Raw genomic sequence first — 18963 nt, 5'->3', positions numbered from 1 at the left:
TTACTGGGATATCCCCACGGGTCTATCACATCTGCCTTGTGTCCTCGGGAGACCCCATGTAAAGGAGCAGAGCCGGGTGCCCTGGGGAGGTGATGGGGGCGCACAGGTGAGGAGTGCCCGACACCCCCCCACCCCAGGAGACATGCATTTAGCCCGTCATGTGCTTGGCAGGGCTGCTCAGAGTCAGGGGTCCCAGGGCATCTGTGTCCCCACCGAGTGCCTTTCCCCCAACGTCCGGAAGCCTTCTGGATGATAGGGTCACGGGCCGGGTTACAGAGGGAGCATGTAGACTGCAGGTGCCCTTGACCTTCAGCCTGGAGGCCCTGAAAGGCCTAATGACATTTTGAGAATTTATTTATTCAACAAATACTGATTAAGGACCTGCTGCAGGTAAGTCATTCTTATCCTGGACACACAGTGGGCAAAATAGGAGAAAAGCCTCCTCTCACTGGAGTGGACACAGGTGTGTGGGGCGGATAATCAATAACTAAATAAACTATGCCTCCATGTGTCTGAGGCAGATCAACGCGGGGCCATGACTTAGAGATGGGGACCGGGGTGCTGCCACATTTGACTAGGACTGCGAGAAGGCCTGGCTGTAAGAGACCAGAAGACGGGGAGGGAGAGAGAGCAGGAACGTTCCAGATGGGGGTAAGAGCAGGGTCAGGGCCCCAGGCAGGCCAGCGTGTTTGAAGCCAGTGGGGTGAGTGAGGTGGCTGAGAACAGCCAGGTAGGGAGGATGGGCGAGGCCGGGACCTGCGGGCACACCAGGACCATGGGTCTTCTCTGGGTGCCCCAGGGGGCATTGAGGGTTTGGGGGGAAGGGCAGATCTGAGGTCCATCTGCAGTGGATTCAGGCCTGAGAATGGACAACAAGGACAAAGACAGAGCCAGCCGGGGAGAGAGAGCCGCAGTCCAGGGGGTGGGTAGGGCTGGGTAGGAGCAGAGGAGAGGGCGAGGAGTCCAGTGGCCCTGTTGGGATGGCTCCAAGGCTCTGGATAGGTGTTTGCCGTGAGGGGCCCTCAGAGTAGCTCCACTCTGAGCAACTTCACCATGAACATTTAGGGCCTGACTCCTGGGAAATGATGTCCTTCCAGGACACCACATCTCTTGCTTCCAGTTGCTTCCTGTAAGAGAGGTCAAAGTTATAGCTTTAAAAAATGGATTTATCATACAGTAGAAAACACGTTAGCCTTTATAAGTGAAAACAGATAAAGGATGTCAAAAATGCTGGAATCTTAGAATGTGTTCTGTGTTCATACAGGCTATGTGAAAGCATCATTTGAATATTTTAAAGCCTTCTTTTTCTTTTTGTTAAAAACATACTGTCTTCAAGAACGCAGACCCCATGAATCACCTTTTTTAAAAGGGCGGCAATTTAAAGTTCCCATGCAGCCTACGTCATGAACAAGCTGCTATTGAAACATCCTGTGCTCTGGATAAAGTTCTAAGACCTTGGCGATTGTCTTTAGCATGAGAATCATACACAAATCCCACACATGAACTGTTTAGACTTCCATTTTTAATTATTCATGAAATGTGCAGAAACATGGTCCAATGCACATTTGAGCAAAATTCGCTAATGCCCGTGAACAAATCATAATCACCTCACCAGGGGGTCGGGGTGCAAGCTCCCCTTGAATCTGTGCCTTATTAGAACCTGATGCTGCCACACTGACAGCCAGCCCATGGTGATGGGTCCCCAGCTCCCAGGCTTGGGGGCCTTGGCTGTGACGTCTCTACTCTCTCAACCCAAAGGGAGCCGCATTCAGCAGGTTTCTCAGATTCAAGGTTGATGTATCTGTGCTGAAGATACAGCCCGGCAGAGGGGCATGCTTCAGCTTTGGTACCTGGAGGAAACTTAGCTTCTGGTGTGACATCATACGTGACCTGGCTTCCCTGTGCGTCCATCTGTGCAGAAGCAGGGGTAACCACCAGGAGACTCCAACTCTTATGGGATGGAATGAAGTGAGCTTACTAACACTGATGGTCTGAAATTAAAAGGCAAAATATCAGGAAGCCAAGATGGACACAAACATGAACAGGTAACCCACATAAGAGGAAAATGTTCAAACTTATTAACTAGCAAAGAGATGTGAGTTACAATGGCGCACATCCAATTGCCTTTGGAAGATATTTATTAGCACTACTTATTGTCAGGCATTCTTCCAGACTCTGAGGATACAGAGATCTGTGAGATAAGTGTCGTTCTCCAGGGATCCTACTCCAGTGGAGAGGGATGGACAAACAAACACACAAGACCCCAGGGAATGATGAGTGATGGAGATAAAGCAGAGTGAGGTGTCAGGAGAGGTGGTCTTGGGTAGCAGGCTGGAGTATAGCAGGGACAAGACCAAAATCAGCTAAGGGAGTGTCTAGGCAGAGGGAGTGCAGGTGGTCTTGGCAGGGTCTTCTGCAAATTCAAGGACAGGGAGAGGTGGTATTGTGGTAGCAGAGTGAGGTGGGGATGATAAGGTGGGGGGGAGTAACAGGTGATAAGGCCAGAGAGGAAGCGGGGCCAGGTCTCCACACTCAGGGAGATGGGAAGTCCCGTCAATGGGATTCCATGTTGTAGTTGCAATATGGATATATTTTGAAGTAGAAATGACAGATTTTTTTCTTGAGTTACACACTGAGTGAAAGAGAGAGAGAGAGAGAGAGAAAGTATCTAATTATGACTCTAAGATCTTAGTTAAAGCAAATTGAAGAATGTAGTTATAATCTACCAGGATGGGGAAAACTATGGGAGAAGAATGTTTGGGGATAAAGATTGAGTTCCTTTTAAGACATGAAGACTGAGATGCTCCTTGAACATCTAAGTGGAATTATTGAGAATGTAGCTGGACTTACAGGACTGTAGTTCAGGAGAGAGGTCTGGATTGGAGGGATAATTTGTGAATCATCCGTGTATAGGTGGAATTTTTAAATGACAGATGAGTGTTATCCTCTAAGTAGTGCAAGTAAAAGAAACACTCAGTGAGGTAGAAGAACTAGGAGTAACTTTTCAAGAGACAGTGAAGGAGATTTTTTTTTGAAAGTGCAGTTGATCATGTGTCAACTATTATTAGCAGCTCAGATAAGCTGAGATCAGAGAATTGTGCACTGGTTTATGTTCTGGGCTGAATTGTGTTCCCCCAAAATTGATATGTTGAAGTCAAACCACTGGTACCTCAGAATATGACTGTATTTGGAGATAGTGCATTTAGAAAGGTAATTAAGGTAAAGTGAGGTCACATAGGTGGGGCCCTAATCCAATATGACTGGTGTCCTTATAAGAATAGGAGATTAGGACACAGACACAGGGAGAAGACGACCATCTACATGCCAAGGGGAGAGGCCTCAGAAGAAACCAGTCCTGCTGACATCTTGGACTTACAGCCTCCAGAACTGTGAGAAAATAAATTACTGTTGTTTAGGCCACCAAGTCTGTGGCACTTTATCACAGCAGCTCTGACAAAGGAATACTCACTTGTTATATGTGGTGACTTGGCACAATGTTTGTGGCCGACTTTGCTGGTTAGCAGACCGATATTGATTCCTCCTTTCTCTACTGAACGCATCACATTTGGGTGACCATGTACCTGACTCTGAAGGATGGTCCATGATGGTCCTTTCCTCTTTGCCAGTGATTTAGTCCAGGGACCAAGTTCTGTTAAGAGATGTAAGAGGACATAGGCTAGGGCTTCTGGAAAAGGGCCTCCTCCTCGACAATGGAGAGATGCATGAGTAGATGGTCCTGATGCTGCCCCCTCCCTGCTTCCTCCTCTAGGTTCTGACAGCCAAGGACTGAAACTAGAAATTAACAACTAAAAGTGCCTCCATCCCGACGCATTCAGAATCAAACAACCCACATCCAATTCACAAGTTAAAGAAATCACAGTGGAGTTATGACCATACGTGTAAAAATATAAATATTGTAAAAGGACAGCAAATCAAATTTAACAGAAAAAGACAGAAAAAAAAATCAACACTCTTTAGAGGAAGAGAACATAATTCAGAATCCCTACAATAAATCATACACTAACTCCAGCACATGTTAAAAAATATGTATATATAATCAAAAAGCAAGAAAAAATAACAAAGAATCAAGAGATAAAATATTCAATAGAAGCAAATAAGGGATAAATCAAATATTGTCATTAATGGGTAAAGACTTCAAAATAAGTATGACTAATATGGACAAATGGACAAACAACACTGAGCAAAATATAATCGATAAGCATTCTAGAAATACAAACTGCAAAATATATATATATTTTTTAAAAAGTATATTGAGTTAGTTTTAAAATTAAAGCAGAAGATAGAATTTATAAACTTGAAAATAATTCAGAATATAGTATTTGGGCTCGATTTTAAAGATAAGAAAGAATGGAAACAGCAGAACAGAGCATGAGAGAAATATGAGTGAAGATATGAATGAGAGAATGAAACAGAAGCAATATTGAAAAGTAATTACCCAGAACTTTCCAAATGATAAGACATCAACTCACAAACAACTCATCAGCTTACAACTCAGCAAATTCAAAGCACAATGCAGAGAAAACTGCAATTAATCACATCATTGTCTGATTGTTTAAAACCAAAGATAAAGGGGAATATTAAAAGCACTGAGGGTGGGGTGGGCATCCATTAACTTCAGGGGAAGAGGAGGGATGACCACCTGAAGCTCTGAAATTCTATCCTCAGTGAAAATATTGCTCCAAAATTACAGGAAAATAAAGATCTCTTTAGACAAAAGCTGAGAGTATTTGTTTCCATCAGATTTCACACTACTGAAAATATGAAAGGGCCTTCTTCAGGAGCAAAGACAAGGATTCCAGAAAAAAGCAGAGAACTGGGGAAAAAGAAAGGTCATTGAAAAAGAAAAATGTATCAATAATTGTATAATATATTGTCTGTTTAAAACAAAAATAATAACAATGAGGGACTTATAACATGTATAGAAATAAAACATATGACAATAAGTGAAAGAATTGGTGTAAAATCAAGTTAAATTGCTCTTAGAGGTTTCATTATTTGGGATGTAGAAAAGTGCCAACTTAAAGGAGTTAGTGATAGGTAAGGATCCATTTTTTTAAAATTTTTGAGATGGCTACAAAGTGATAATAAACATAAAATAAAAAAAAATCTACTGGAGCAGATAAAATGAAATAATATATTAAATTAATTAAAAAGAAGAAGTTTAGTGGTGTATATAAAAGTAATATGTAATTAACAAGTAGCATTTATATTTGGATGGTTTGGCATGCGAAAATCTATCAACCTAGTTCACCCAGATTAACATATTAAAAGAGAAAAAATAAAATATGTTATCTCATTAGAAAGAGCAAAAAAATATAAAATTCAACATTCATTCAAGAAAAATTCTTGGAGACCTAGGAAGACATCTTTATTGCAATAAAACTATCCACTAAAGGCTGCATACTCCTTAGCAATGGGAGATTAGAAGCATTTTTATTAAATCAGGAAGAAATCAAGGTTGCCTCTCATCACTCTCTTCTATTTAACATTTTATTACAATCCCCAATTCAAAGACATTATATATTTAAAAAAGAAATATGATGAATAGGCATTGGTAAGGATGAGACACTATTTTCCTTGTTTCTAGAAGACATGATTATCTATACTGAAAATTCCTGAAAATCAACTAACTCTTGCTCACTATAAACTATTCATCAGGATTTCAGGATAGAAAACAATATAATACCAATAACAAGAAAAGCAGCCGTATTCCCTTCCTCCAAACTCACCATACACACGAAGGTAAAGATACAACTTGTACAAGAGCAACAAAAATTCTAGGAATAAATCTATGAAAATAGGACTAGGAAATTTATGGAAGAATTGTAAAAAAAAATATTGAAGTCTTTTAAATATAACTACTTAGAAGTACCCTCACCTCAAGTGTGTGAGTTCTGTATGAAGAACGTTGGAAGCTTTACTGGCAGGAAACATCATGACAGATGAGGAGGGGTCTTTGCTGTTTCTGATCTGGGGAGGGAGGGACTGGGTGTGTGACGTGTCCTCACACTGCCTGCACCATGCGTCAGCTCCGCCTCTGTTCATTGTGAAACCCAGGCAAGTTGCCCAACCTCTTCTGCCTCAGCTTTCTCTTCTAGAAAATGCTGACGACAGCACTGATGCGAGTCAAAGTACAAGGATACATAAAGCACACTTGCTTTGTTTCTCACCATGCAGAAGAGCCCCAGAAATGTGAGCTGCCCTCTCCCACACTTGCCCAGACATAAGGTTGGTCCCCAGCCCAGGTTTTCACCAAGATACAAAATGTTCTAAACTTCAGCTGGAACATAACAACAAGAGTTGACAACAAAATGTTTAAAAATGAGGATGCAACTAGAGATCATCATACTAAGTGAAGTGAGTCAGAAGGAGAAAGACAAATACCATGTGATATCACTTATATGTGGAATCTCAAATATCACACAAATGAACTTATCTACGAAAGAGAAACAGACTCAAAGACATAGAGAACAGACTTCTGGTTGCCAAGGGGGAGGGGGAAGGGATGGATTGGAAGTTTGGGGTTAACAAAGGCAAACTATTATATAGCAGATTGATCAACAACAAGGACCTACTGCATAGTGTAGGGAACTATATTCAGTATCCTATGGTAAACCATAATGGAAAAGAATTTTTAAAAAAGAATGTAAAAAAAAATGAGAGTGACGAAGGGGGTCTAGTCACTCTCAATATGAGATGACGTTGTCCACTGACCAGTACTCGCCCCCAAGCTGACGGTCAGGAGAACAGAACAGGCTCCTTGAAGCTGACCCTACTCTGGTTCAGTACTTGTTCTGTGGCCATAAATGCAACTAACAGAGTAAGGAGGGACACATTATTCAGAAAATAAATTCCCAAAATAAGTATTTGAAAAAAATGACAGAAACTCAAATTATATCCTTTGAAAAATATTCTCCAAGTGGATTAAGAAATTACTGTACAGAATAAACTTTTTTTCTTTATCTGATCTGAGGAATGAGACATTTCAAGCACATTTAGCGATGGAAAATCTCCATTGCAATGGAAGGTTATGATATTAAAAATACCCTAAATGGAGAAAAAACATTCTTTTTACAAATCCATTTTTTTCAAGTGAATTTGTAATCCATGTGTCAGATTATTATTCTTAAAGCATAATTTCTACTAAAAAATCAATGGAAAAAAAAAAGACAGCATGAAAATATAAGGTTACAAACAAAAATACTCCAGGTTAGGAAATTATTTTCCAACATTATTGCATCCAGATAAAATGCAAGTTAAAGCTTTGCCCGGTCTGCCGGGATTCAGCAGGCAATGCTGAGTTCTGTCCATGACGCCCCGGGCCACCCCTGTCTGAGTTTCAGCAGGATTTTCAATCTGGTACACATTTTCCATACAGCAGTTTGACAATGTGTAGTAAGAGCTTTTGCACGTCCACAATTTCAGCCCTGCAATTCCACTGGAGGATTGTCTCCTAAGAAAAGACTCAGGGATGCAGTCAGCAGTCTCCTCTGAGATCATGGTCTCAGCCTTGTTTGTAGGAGTGAAAAATGCACCTATGCAAATGTCCCGGACAGAGAAATGTAAACATGGGAGCCTGTATTAGGGAAAAGTAGGTACCCATAACAGCTGCAATTTTCATGTGCTAGAGAGACATCTATGCATTACAAATATTACGAAGAAGTATTCCAAACATGAATCATGTTTACTTCTGAGAGAGATTCTTCCACTTTACAAGATAATATAATAATTTTATAATTGAATAAACATCATTACAATAGCTTAAATTAACTTTAAAAATACACACTGTGATCATTTAAAACCGTACCTGTGGGGAGGGACGGAGAGAGACAGGCACCCAGTAGATGAAATTGAACAAGCATGGTCCCCCCAGGAAGTCCTCCCAGTAAGGGCACCCCTCCCCCCAGGAATCCCCAGAAGGCAGATGTCCAGTGGTCTCCCAGAACGGCCCCACCTCCTCCCTGAGCCTCTTCTTAGTGTCTCCACCATAAACTCAGGAGAAAGACAGGACTGCAGTCTTCCTTTGTCCCCTCTTCGGAGGCTGCACCTTTGGGGCAGGGAACATCAGTTAAAGATCAGGGGCTTAGCAAGAGGCTGGGGGTTGCCCTGCAGTTGGCTGACCTTGCCTGCTGCACCAAAGCCCCATGTCTATCTTTATTGATTAGCTTCTATTAATAACCCTGCAGCATTGGCAGGCATGTTGCAGGGCTGGCTGAGAGACTGTGGCCAGAGGTGTTAGGGAAACAGTCAGCATCCCTGACTGAGGCCCTGAGTCATTACTAAAGAGCCCGTGGTGTGTTTTGTAACTTGGGGGCCTGGGCCACGGCTCACTTCAGCTGGGTAATTATTGAACTGACCCTTGCAATATTCAAAGAACTATCACTTCCTTTCTAAGATCTGACCTTTGCCTGGCTCTCCTCGGAGCAGTTTCCCAACCCTGGGGAGGTCTTGCTGTGGAGTCTGTGTCCCAGGAGCCCCCTGCACACCAGAGGCAGGACGGATGAGGCTGTGAATTAGAGAGTCGAATTAGGCTCCAGTCTTCTGCCTTCAGGTGAGCAGGACCTGCAGCCACCATGGTCCTGGGAGCGCGTGAAAGCTCCGTGAGACAGCAAAATAAAGAAATATGTAGTGGCTAAATCAGGGCACTGCACTCAGCTAACCTAAGGGAATTGTCCGATATTCTGCAATGCAATGAAATGTGATTTTGGTAAATCTCTCTATTTGAAACAACAATACACAAATGAAGCAGTAAAAATTCCAGGGACATCATGAGGTGGTCACGTAGATGTATGGAAACAGAAAGGCATAGTAAACACATTTGCTCTGTAGAGACGCAAAGGGAGGGAGAGAGATAGTGAAACAGCCTTAAATGAAGGGACTTGAGGCCTCAAAGTGAGAGGGATGAATAGCTGTCTGTTTATGCCTCAAATAACAAAGCATTAAAAATGTTGATTTGCCTTTTTATCTCAATTTTGTTGTTGTTATTGTTCTTTTACTCTTTGTTCATAATAACTATTTCACAATGAGCTACTGTCAAGACAGAAAACTCAGAAGGTCAAGATCTGAGCAGGTTATCTGGGTTCTAAAACTGCATAAAGGTAACCTGGGAACTTGTTAAAATGCAGGTTCTGAGGCCCTGGACCAGACTTACTAACTCAGAATCTGGATGTGGGATGTGAGAATCAGGATTTTTATCACGGTTCTTGGATGAGAAATACTAAGAACAGATCATATCACACAGGCAGATTTGGTTATGGTAAATGATAGTAATGTTAAATTTTGCAAAATTTATGTAACCATTTACCTAATTTATTTAAAGACTATTTGAAAAAATTGAATAATTAAGTAATACTGAAGTAAGCATCATGCCTCTCTGGGCTATTGGAAGGAAGCACTAGCCTTGTATACATAGGTGATGTACCTAGAATGGTGTCTGGTACCAAGTAAATGCTCAATAAATTAGCTTTAAGAGGAAAGCTCTGATGTAATAGCAAGAATATAAACACTGGAGTCAGACTTGTGTGCTTTACAATACTTGCACAGGATAGTCAATCATTTTGCAATTCCATTATTATTATTATCACAGTTATTGTTATACTTCTTTTCCATTCCCACTGCTGCTACCCAATTTGAGGTCTTACCATCTCTCACATGGTCTCTCGTTTTGACCTTACTTGCTCTCACCTGCCTCCTGTTCCTCTCTAGGCTCTGGAGTTCTACACATGATAAAATAGGGGGTTTGTGCAAAATGCTAAGGTAACCTAAACTGTCCCTATGGCATTTGTCATAATTCTCACTTGTGGTAACATTTCATCTTTGTGCACAGGATGAAGATGAATCATTGCAATAAAAAATATGGATTTATTTACCTTTTCAAATATTCACATACCAGACCTTCAGCTTCAGACACTTGTCCTCTGACAGTACAGTCTTCCAGCTGCAAGTTTGTATCAAATAGCGTGACTTCCAAAAGAAATGCCCCTTTTTCTCCAAGACCGCCTCACATCAAGGTCTTCCTCAGCTTGACTTTCCTCTGAAGCTGTCCCAGGATCAATCCATCCTTGCTTTCTCCCTTTATTGGCCATTAATCTGTAATACATCTGCATGACAGACATTTTATTTTTTTAAGTGAACTACCTTTTCCTATATTGCTCTCCTTATTCTTTTTACATCTGTTCCCCATCTATGACAGGTCCTGTCTCATTTTTTCACATTTTCTATGTCATCTTTACTAGAACCTGACACACAGTAGCTGCTTAATATATAATATAATGTTGACAAGAACTCAGTTTGTTCCTGGCACTAAGACTCAAATCAACCTCATGAGTTGGGTGCTATTATTATTCCCATTTATAGATGAGGAAACTGAGGCAAATAAAACTTAAGTAGCTTGCCTAAAGTCTCAAAGCAATAAAAGGAGTGAAACTGGGGTTCCAAACTGGGAGTTTGACTACCCAGTATTTAATCTCCTTATGTTTATCAAATCATCAATCATCTTGAGTTGATCTGTGGCAAATCCTCTTCTTGCTGTGAGAAGAGCACCCAAGGGGCCCAGCCCCAGGAGAGCATGAGCTTGGAGGTTCCCCATAACACTGACTGGCCAGGGACCTGCTCCCTTGTAACCCTCAGCACATCTCCCATGCCTGGCCAATTAGTACTGAAGCAGAATGAAGCACCAGGACAAAATGTGTGTCCTGGGTGCCATTTGCACAGTTTGCCTGTGTAGGAAGAAATGGCATCCAATGTTCCATCGTCACCTGAGAAACCACTGGAAGTCAGCCACTCTAACCCTGCCTGGAAAGCATGCATCCAAATCTGTGTCCCTAAAAACACTACAAGGCTCAGTTTAAATGCCGCCATCTTTAAAAAGCCTTCCTCCTTCCTGGCTCCCAAGGGAGTGTGTCCTTTCTCTGAATGTCCACCGCTCTCAGGACAAGAGGAAGTTGGTGTGGTGAGGAGGAAGGACTCTGGAACCAGGCAGCTTGATTCTCATCCCAGTTCTGCCACTTCCCACCTGGTATGACCCTGGACACACCACCTCACCTCAGCTTCCCCCACGTGAAACGGAGAGCATCATAATGCCATCTCACCACTTTATAAAGCATATATAAAACATATATATAGCTCTTAGAACAGACTGTTTATTACTGTTATGAGGCTCTTTTCCTGTCTTCCTCCTGCACGCGTGCCCGCACTCCCATAACTCCCCAGAGGTCTAAAGTTTCAAGAAGCCTCTTACCCACACGTCACCTTGATGCCTAGTGTGATGCCTTGAATATGGTAGTAACTGGATATGTAGAAATATGCATTATTTCTATAAGAATACAATCTTTCTACAAGAAGTAACCTGGTCTAAATTTAGATAGATAATATCTGAATGAACTTGACCACCACAACAATGACCTAGATTGTTCCTAGCACCTCATATCTGCCCCCCCCACCAAGCAAAAGCCTCTTTGTTTACAGTATTTTGTTATTTTGTTCTCTGCACATCAGTCAGGAATTTTTGGGCCCAGAGTGAACACAGAACTGTGCATGGTGAAACGTACAGGTATAGAATTGAGCTCGGTTTATCCTTCTAAGCACTGCATTTGTTTCCATAATTCAGGTAAATGCTATGGTTAATAGTTAACTAGGCTGGCTTCAACAAGGATCACAAAATTTACCTACCTTTACAATACAAAGTGTACTGATTTTTTTTTTTTTTCTATTTACTAATCCTATTTTAAAACAAAGCATGGTATATTTGGGCTTTGCCTCTCAATTTTTCTTGATCTTCACTAGGTGATAAATGCACCTTAGTAACAACATAAAAAAAAAAAACCTATTCTATTCAGGGAGATGCAGGATGCTCTGTAGACGGGTGGATTGCATTTCTTTTACATTTTCAGAAATAAACCCAGAAAATCTTAATTGCTATGAAAATCTAGTCAACATTTATTTTAAAAATATAGCATAATAAAAAATGTTAATCAGAAAATAAACAAGTATATAAAAGCACTGTAATAACCTTTTCCACTAAAGTGATAATTACATTTTTTACTTTCACAATCTAATTTTGATGCTTTTCTTAACGGTATGTGATTAAAAATATTTATATGTTCAGCTGTCTGATTTTAAGTTTCTGGATAATTTAAAAACAGATTGTTAGAACTATTACTTTCCAATAGAAGGGTAAAAACACACAAACACTATCTGAGAACATAAAAACAATGATCTATAGTCTTACATTATTTCTAAAATATTTGGCAAGATTAGAAATCATCATTATTTCTGATAGTACAGAATCTGTTTTTGATTTCATAGTTATCATTTACCAAAAGCAATTCAGATTGGGTAAACACAATGAAAAAATACACAGTAATTAATTTTTCCAAGCAACCTCCTGGATAGAACCAGGGCAGGCAAAATGCCAGATAACAGAGAACCTTCAATAACCTACAGCACAAATGTATTTGAAATACAAAAGCGGTTCACGCTCTCTATTCAAACGGCCGTCAGTGGTGCTGGCACCTGGGCCGTAAACATCCAGGGTCAGTTACTCTTACCCAGAATTAACTCAGATGGGAAACTAGCCGCCTGGCTAATTCCCTCTAATTGAATGTTGTTTAATCACATCATTTCCCGGACCAGAATTCTTAAACTTACTATTTTTTTCTTTCTGTTCCTAACTTGTTTGCCCTCACTAATTAAAGAAATGTGCCGTGTTTGAAAACAAACAAAAAATAATTGGATATGCTGGTAGGAAAATTGCCCAAGAGATCATGCCAAAAACGTGTGGGTGATTCAGAACAAGCAGTTCCCCTCCTTTTTTGGTTTCAATAGCTATTTTAAGTTGCCGGCTGAATAGGCACAACTTGGCAGAGCAGCTAAGAATAGACGTCCACCCGTCCCTCTGAAATGCAGGGGAGGCTGGCTCGAAACCTCCCGATTCCTCTGGGCTTCTGCAGAGATTGATCTAAGGAGAGCACCGTCACTTAAGACCCAACTTTCATTCCACGCTGTCTGCAGTTAGCAGCGGAGAAAGTTTAATTCTGAACTGTGAAAAGATTCAATAAGTCACCACAAATCACCCCGGCTGAAGCCCAAACTGAGTAATTTACACAGCACTTTGTGATCTTCAAACAGTTTGCAGTGGGCAATTATTCATGCCCGACATGGGGCCGCTGGGTCCAAGCTCCCTGTTTGTTCTAAGGCCGAGGAGAGGTGTTTGAAAACCGCAAGAGACGACCAGGGGCCCAGAGATCACGGCTAATGTGACACCCCCAGGCCTAATCTTCTTAGAGCACTGGGATAAAATAAGTATCCATTACAAAATCGCCCTTCATCCTGCCCCCTTCTGAGCCCGGCCACTCTGATAGCCAGCTCGGAGACAATTGTGTGATTCTAGACTTAATCAGGTATTAGGCGCTGAGGCAGGAGGAGAGGGCCTAATCTCCATATTTAGTCCATCTGTACTGGTGGACCTGACTTGCCTGGCCCCGATAGATCAAAAGGAATTGGCAAAAATCAGATTAAGGCTGGAGAAAGGGGGGAGTTTCGAGCCGTGTAACAGGCACATTTTTTCTCCCTGCCTTGGATGTGTGTACATTTATTAAGACCATGCGGTTAATCCCATGAGCTTTCAGTGCATTGTGCTTGCCTTTTCTTCTTCTGCCCCCTTCTTTCAATCGAAAAAAAAAAAAAAAGCCATATAAGTGAAATATTGTATTAATTATCAAAATATGAGCCCTGCACAACGAGGGCTGATGGAGTTGCCCGGTTTAGAGAAGTCCAGCGATTTGGGTGTGCAATACAGCCTGTGGGCTCGCTCGTCTGCCCGGGGAAGGGCACAGGCCTGGCATTTTCTGGGACCGAGACACACGGCGGAGCAGTGTGAAGTCAGCGGAAGAGAAGATGCTAATTATTAACACAGGCTGCCACGGAGCCGGGCTGGCGGTGGGGCAGGTGTAAGCGCAGCTCTGCGACATCTGATCTCCTGGCGTCACCACCTTGCTGCAGATCTCTGAGACGGAGCCCGGGAAACATATGGGATGCACCAATTAAACTGGCTCCTGTTTTCTCCTTTAAAACGTGCTGCCACGTTAGACACCAGTCGGTTATTTTCTTCCCCGCTCCTCCGTGTGGTTTTGTCGGCAATACCATCTTGCCTCTGTGGTCCCCGCCGCTGCCTCTACCCACGGGTGCTTCCAACCCAGGTCGCGCGGACAGATGGATAAGGAGGGCGAAGGATTCACACTCTCGCCGCTGTTGGCCGTCACCCGCTGTTTGTAAACAGTGACATGTGGCCACCAGCCGTGTCCTTCAAGCGCCGATAAGTTAAACGTGCAGGCGGGCAACCTTGAGCTGGCCCCCATCTCATGATGGACACGGCGCATGGCTCGGCCTGTCCCAGGCGGGGATGGAGAGAACTTGCTGCGCGAAAGGAAACGTGGTCAAAGGAGCGCGGGCTCCGCTCCTGGAAGGCTGACAAAGTCCCTTCTCTCTCAGGAAGCCCCACGCAGTGCCAGAAGAGAGCCGCATGGCCGCTGGATTTTGGCAGTTGAGTCACCTCATTAGAGTGGATTAAGTCGTGATGCTGAGAAGGATAAAAGGTGAACAGCAGAGCGAGAGGACGGCAGCCGCGGCAGCACCGAGTGTCATCTGTGGCCGACGTGTCACCGACTCTCACCCATGTGGTTCACACTTTCAATTTCCTTCCGCAGGAACCGGGCGGTAATTGCAGAGGCTGGTGCTGGAGCTGCGCGTCGGGGGCCTCCCAACCCTCGTCACCTCCTCTTGATGCTCGAATCCAGATATGTTCAAAGGCAAAGGTCCAGAGCCTACGGATTCCCCCCGGGACCTGGGGAGGGGGTGATGCCGTTCAAAAGTGAACAAATAAGAAACGCACCACGCTTGCAGGATGGCAATTAAATTAGCCACCACTGTCTGAACCTGGCTCGGTCTCTAGCGTTTGGCAGTAAGTCTCACTGGCGAATCCCTGCCTTTGATTCTGCCTCACAAGACTTAAAAACACAACACAAGGACAAACTCAGGTGTCCCCTGGCGTCCTGCCTCTGCTGCACGTGTGTTTCTGCAGGTGCGTCTTTATCAACTGGGGCCGCGTCTGCGTTCCTCCCAGACGCGGTGCCATGTTGCAGTTTCCCCGTCAATCTGGCTGTGCCTTTCTTCTGCTCAAATTATAGGAAATAAAGAAAACCAACTCCAGATGTAAGTGATTTTATGAGCAAGGGGTTAAGGAGTTCAAGAGGATTTTAGATTGTTGGGAAGACAGAATGCATGGGGCGAAGCCAATCTGTGGTCAGGAAGGAAGGAAAGGAAAGGACAGGAACAAAGCAGATCAGATAAACACTTGGAATAAAAATAAGGAATTGTCGGACAGCTCTCCTGACTTGCCCATGTTTCCCTATCTCCAGCTGTCAAGGGGATGTTTTTTCTTTATAGTGGAGGGGGGCTGGGGAGGGGGCTTGCATTTCTTGGGAAGATTAGTGAGAAAAATCTCTAAGCGCTCTGAGCTGCACACACGAGGGTTGGTACGTAATTGTGACTTATCATCGTTTGGGGCTTCAGGACAGGCAGAGGGTCACCCCCAAGGCACCTGATCTCATGACGCTGCCTCTGAATCGCCAAGTCTGGCCAATGCAGGAGAGACGCAGGGCAGAGCCCGCAAAAAGAGTATCGTTAGCATTGGGAGAATGTTCCTGAAAGGTGGAGTCTTTGCTCATCAACACACCAGGGCATTTTTGTAATAAATAAATGAGATTTTGATGTGGATTGAAAAAATGCCCTGTATTGTTAGTAATTTGTCCTCCACAGCCTAAATAGAGAATTTCTACTTAGACCAGGCACCCTTTTTAATCCTCAGCACGAGTTAGCACAGAGAGCTGGCTTCCTTATATTGTGTGTGTGTGTGTGTGTGTGTGTGTGTGTGTGTGTAAGGCTGCCATCCGTCCTACCCCTGGGACAGCGAGACTGTCAGTGACGATTCTGGAATGCACAGCCTCCAACCTAAGGAAACGCTGCATGCATCCAGACCTCTGTGCCGTCCCGTCAGATGATCGTCTAGGGCCTCCCCGTCCTCTCTCTCTAAGCCAGTTCCGAAGGCCCAGCCCAAGCCAGTGAACACAGTGTCCTGAGATGGGGCCAGTCCCCAGGAGAGGGAGGCAACCCAGCATGCTCAGTCTAGGAAGGGACCTTGAGAACACAGAACGGAACCCGTGGACAGCTGGCTGGAGGTGCCTGGCTTGCTGGTGGAGCCACTGTAACAGAAGTGTCACTCCGCCCCTGAGGTCCAGAGATGGGGGACAAGAGACCCTGTTGTGCAACCGTTTACCGCTCGCACCCTTCTGATATGGGAGGCAGGGGCCCAGCAGTTGGCGTCTCTTCTCTGAGTGACTGCCAGACGGGCTCCGGCAAGTGCAGACTCTTAGACCTCAAACCGCATCAGCTCAGAAGCAGAATCTCTTCCCTGTTTCCTGTGACGGACCCGAGTCCAACTCTGGGCCTCGCTTCCTGGTCTTTTTTTCCCCTCTTTAATCAACTTCCTTGGCGATGGATAACCAAGGAGACAATGGAGATGGAGCCCACCAGATTCCAACACCATTTCTGTTCCATCGTTTGATTATTAGGCTTGTCCTGTACCTTAAACCCAAGGATTCTACTAATGATACACCAGAGAGGCCTGGAGGAGACAGGGCACCCTGAACTGTCCACGTTTTGGAGGCCAAGCCCTTGCCTTCCACGAGCAGGGACATTGAACTGGAGGACCTTTGCCTCAGCAAGTCCAAGTCCCCTAGTCTGTGATGGCTCAGCTCAGCCCCACTGCAGGACACAGACGACCAGGGGCCTGCACTGAGATGGTGCTGGGTCCCAGGGAGGTGGCACTGGGTGACGTGGTGATGGGTCCCAGGCAGGTGGCACTAGGTGACATGGTGATGGGTCCTGGGGAGGTGGCACTAGGTGACATGGTGATGGGTCCCAGGGAGGTGGCATCCTACTGTAACAACACCTGTGCCTTGAGTTCTACGGGGAAACTACACCCTGTGCCTTAGTCTGACCATAACATTGGAGGAGATATCTGGGTGAATACAAAGAAATCAAGTGCGAACATAACATTGGTCAACTATAGGCTTTATTTCTTAATAGGATCAATTAAAAAGATTTAGTGATAATTCTCCAATAGATAAAAATGATATAATTAATAAGTGTGAATATATGAATTCTCATCTGTATAACCAAGGTAATGATATAGATCAAAGGAAGATGTAATGTAACAATGTGAAATATACAGAAATGTGTAGAAAGACACACATTAATATAATAATGCTGTATATTTATTGAATAAGCTCATTATTCCTATTCAGGGGATCCAGGATACTTTAAGAGTTTTGTGTTTTCAGATCACCTTGTTAGAAACAGATTAAGAAAATGATAGCAGTTATATCGGATGATTAATTACCACTGTCCCAAACTGTGCATTCTTTTGTGGCTGATCCCGGCCCGAGAACTGTCCTCACCACCACTGTACTGCAGATCTGTGGTGTCCAATACCACAGGCCCAGAGCCGTCCACGCAAATAAAGCAAAAGTGGACAGAATGGTTTTAGCATCTACTGTAGACCCGTTGCTGTTCTTTCAGAGAAAAGACATGGCAGGCCAATGTATTCCCACTTGAGACCAATCTGACTGCTGGAGCTGGTGGTGATAAACCCTGACTTTTCAGGCTGGAAGGTGTGCGAGCTGAAAGAAGGGACCACATGGATCATGGAATCAGTGGAGACTGCACCCAGGTCTGTGCCCCGTGGACCTGCTGTGGGTACACAGGTAAGAATGTCCACCTGTGCTGATGCCTAGTAAGCAGGCAGCTGTCCAGAGTTGGGTCTTGTCTTGGCTGAGTAAACCCTCCACAGATGAAACACATTATTTAACCTGAATTATCTAAAAATTACATACGCTACTGTTCTTCCCACGTGAAACCATGTTCATCTGATAAAAAAGGGTGTCTTCATGGAAAGTCACCGTCTCTATCACCCAGGGCCTCCGGAAGTCGTCCTTCAGAAAGCCTGGCTGGCTCAACCAACGCCGTCTCCCCGAGGTGGGGCTAACCCTGACCTCTGAGCTCCCAATGTCTTTGGGCTCCGCCGTGTCTCCCACCGTCTTGTGCACATTTGCTTTGTCGTGTTGTCCAGTGAATGCTTGTTGAATGACGGTACGTGATCCATTCAGGGATTGCTGGCCAGATATCCAAGTCATGGCAACATGGCGGTACTTAAAACCTCCCCACTGATGGATCTCAAGACTGTGAATCTCTTTAGTTCTCGCTTGGGAGAAAACACACGTGTCGCTTAAAGCTCACCAATTTGTTACTCGCATCTTAAATCTTTACAGCGAAGATGCTCAGTTAAGATGATCTGGTCCAGATCCGGACGTTAGTTCAGCCTCCTTTGCCCAGTGTCTCACGGAGCTGGGTGTCTCATGGTACCACGTCCATGTCACGGTACCTGTGTGTTTATGGGACTCACAGTAAGTATGCATCTGGTTGTGGCTGCCTTGTCATGAAAAGTGCTCCTTTGCATGCAGGAAAGTTCCGCCAGTTCTGGAAACTCTGAGGAACTCCTTGAGATCGAACTCGGGTCACGAGTCTGTGTTTTGCTGGAACAGCAGCACCGATACCTGTTTAGTTCCTGATTCAATACAGCTTTACACACTCCAGGGCGAGGACCAGTGGCCTTACCACGCATCCACCTTAAAATACAGCATCACCTTCGTGTCACAAACCAGTTTATTTTCTGTGTTGTACTGCAGACTAAGGATGATACAAAGTCCAGCTTTCATGTCCAGGAAGGCCAAGCCCGTGTTGCACAAGGCCGAGCGTGTGGACAGCCTGTCAGCACCGGAGGACATTTCTGCGAGAAGGTCACAGACCTGAATGCATTAGTGAGGC

At 44.0% G+C, this 18963-nt stretch overlaps 1 long non-coding RNA gene across 2 annotated transcripts; it reads right to left on the bottom strand.

The window, feature by feature from the left end:
* Positions 1–330: 330 nt before the first annotated feature.
* LOC118892783 lies at positions 331–5988 on the bottom strand. Of its 2 annotated transcripts, none has more exons than XR_005019343.1 (4): positions 5900–5988; positions 3470–3649; positions 1851–1991; positions 331–1127 (listed from the first exon to the last, which is right to left on the bottom strand). It is a non-coding gene; the product is annotated as an uncharacterized LOC118892783 (long non-coding RNA). The 2 variants fall into 2 exon arrangements; XR_005019344.1 differs by having other exon boundaries at positions 1891–1991.
* Between the last annotated feature and the right edge of the window lie 12975 nt (positions 5989–18963).

This window comes from Balaenoptera musculus, chromosome 3 (genome assembly GCF_009873245.2).
Source record: "Balaenoptera musculus isolate JJ_BM4_2016_0621 chromosome 3, mBalMus1.pri.v3, whole genome shotgun sequence".
Classification (NCBI taxonomy): domain Eukaryota; kingdom Metazoa; phylum Chordata; class Mammalia; order Artiodactyla; family Balaenopteridae; genus Balaenoptera; species Balaenoptera musculus.
Note: the sequence above shows the minus strand (reverse complement) of the source record. Positions and strands in the feature narration are given on the sequence as shown.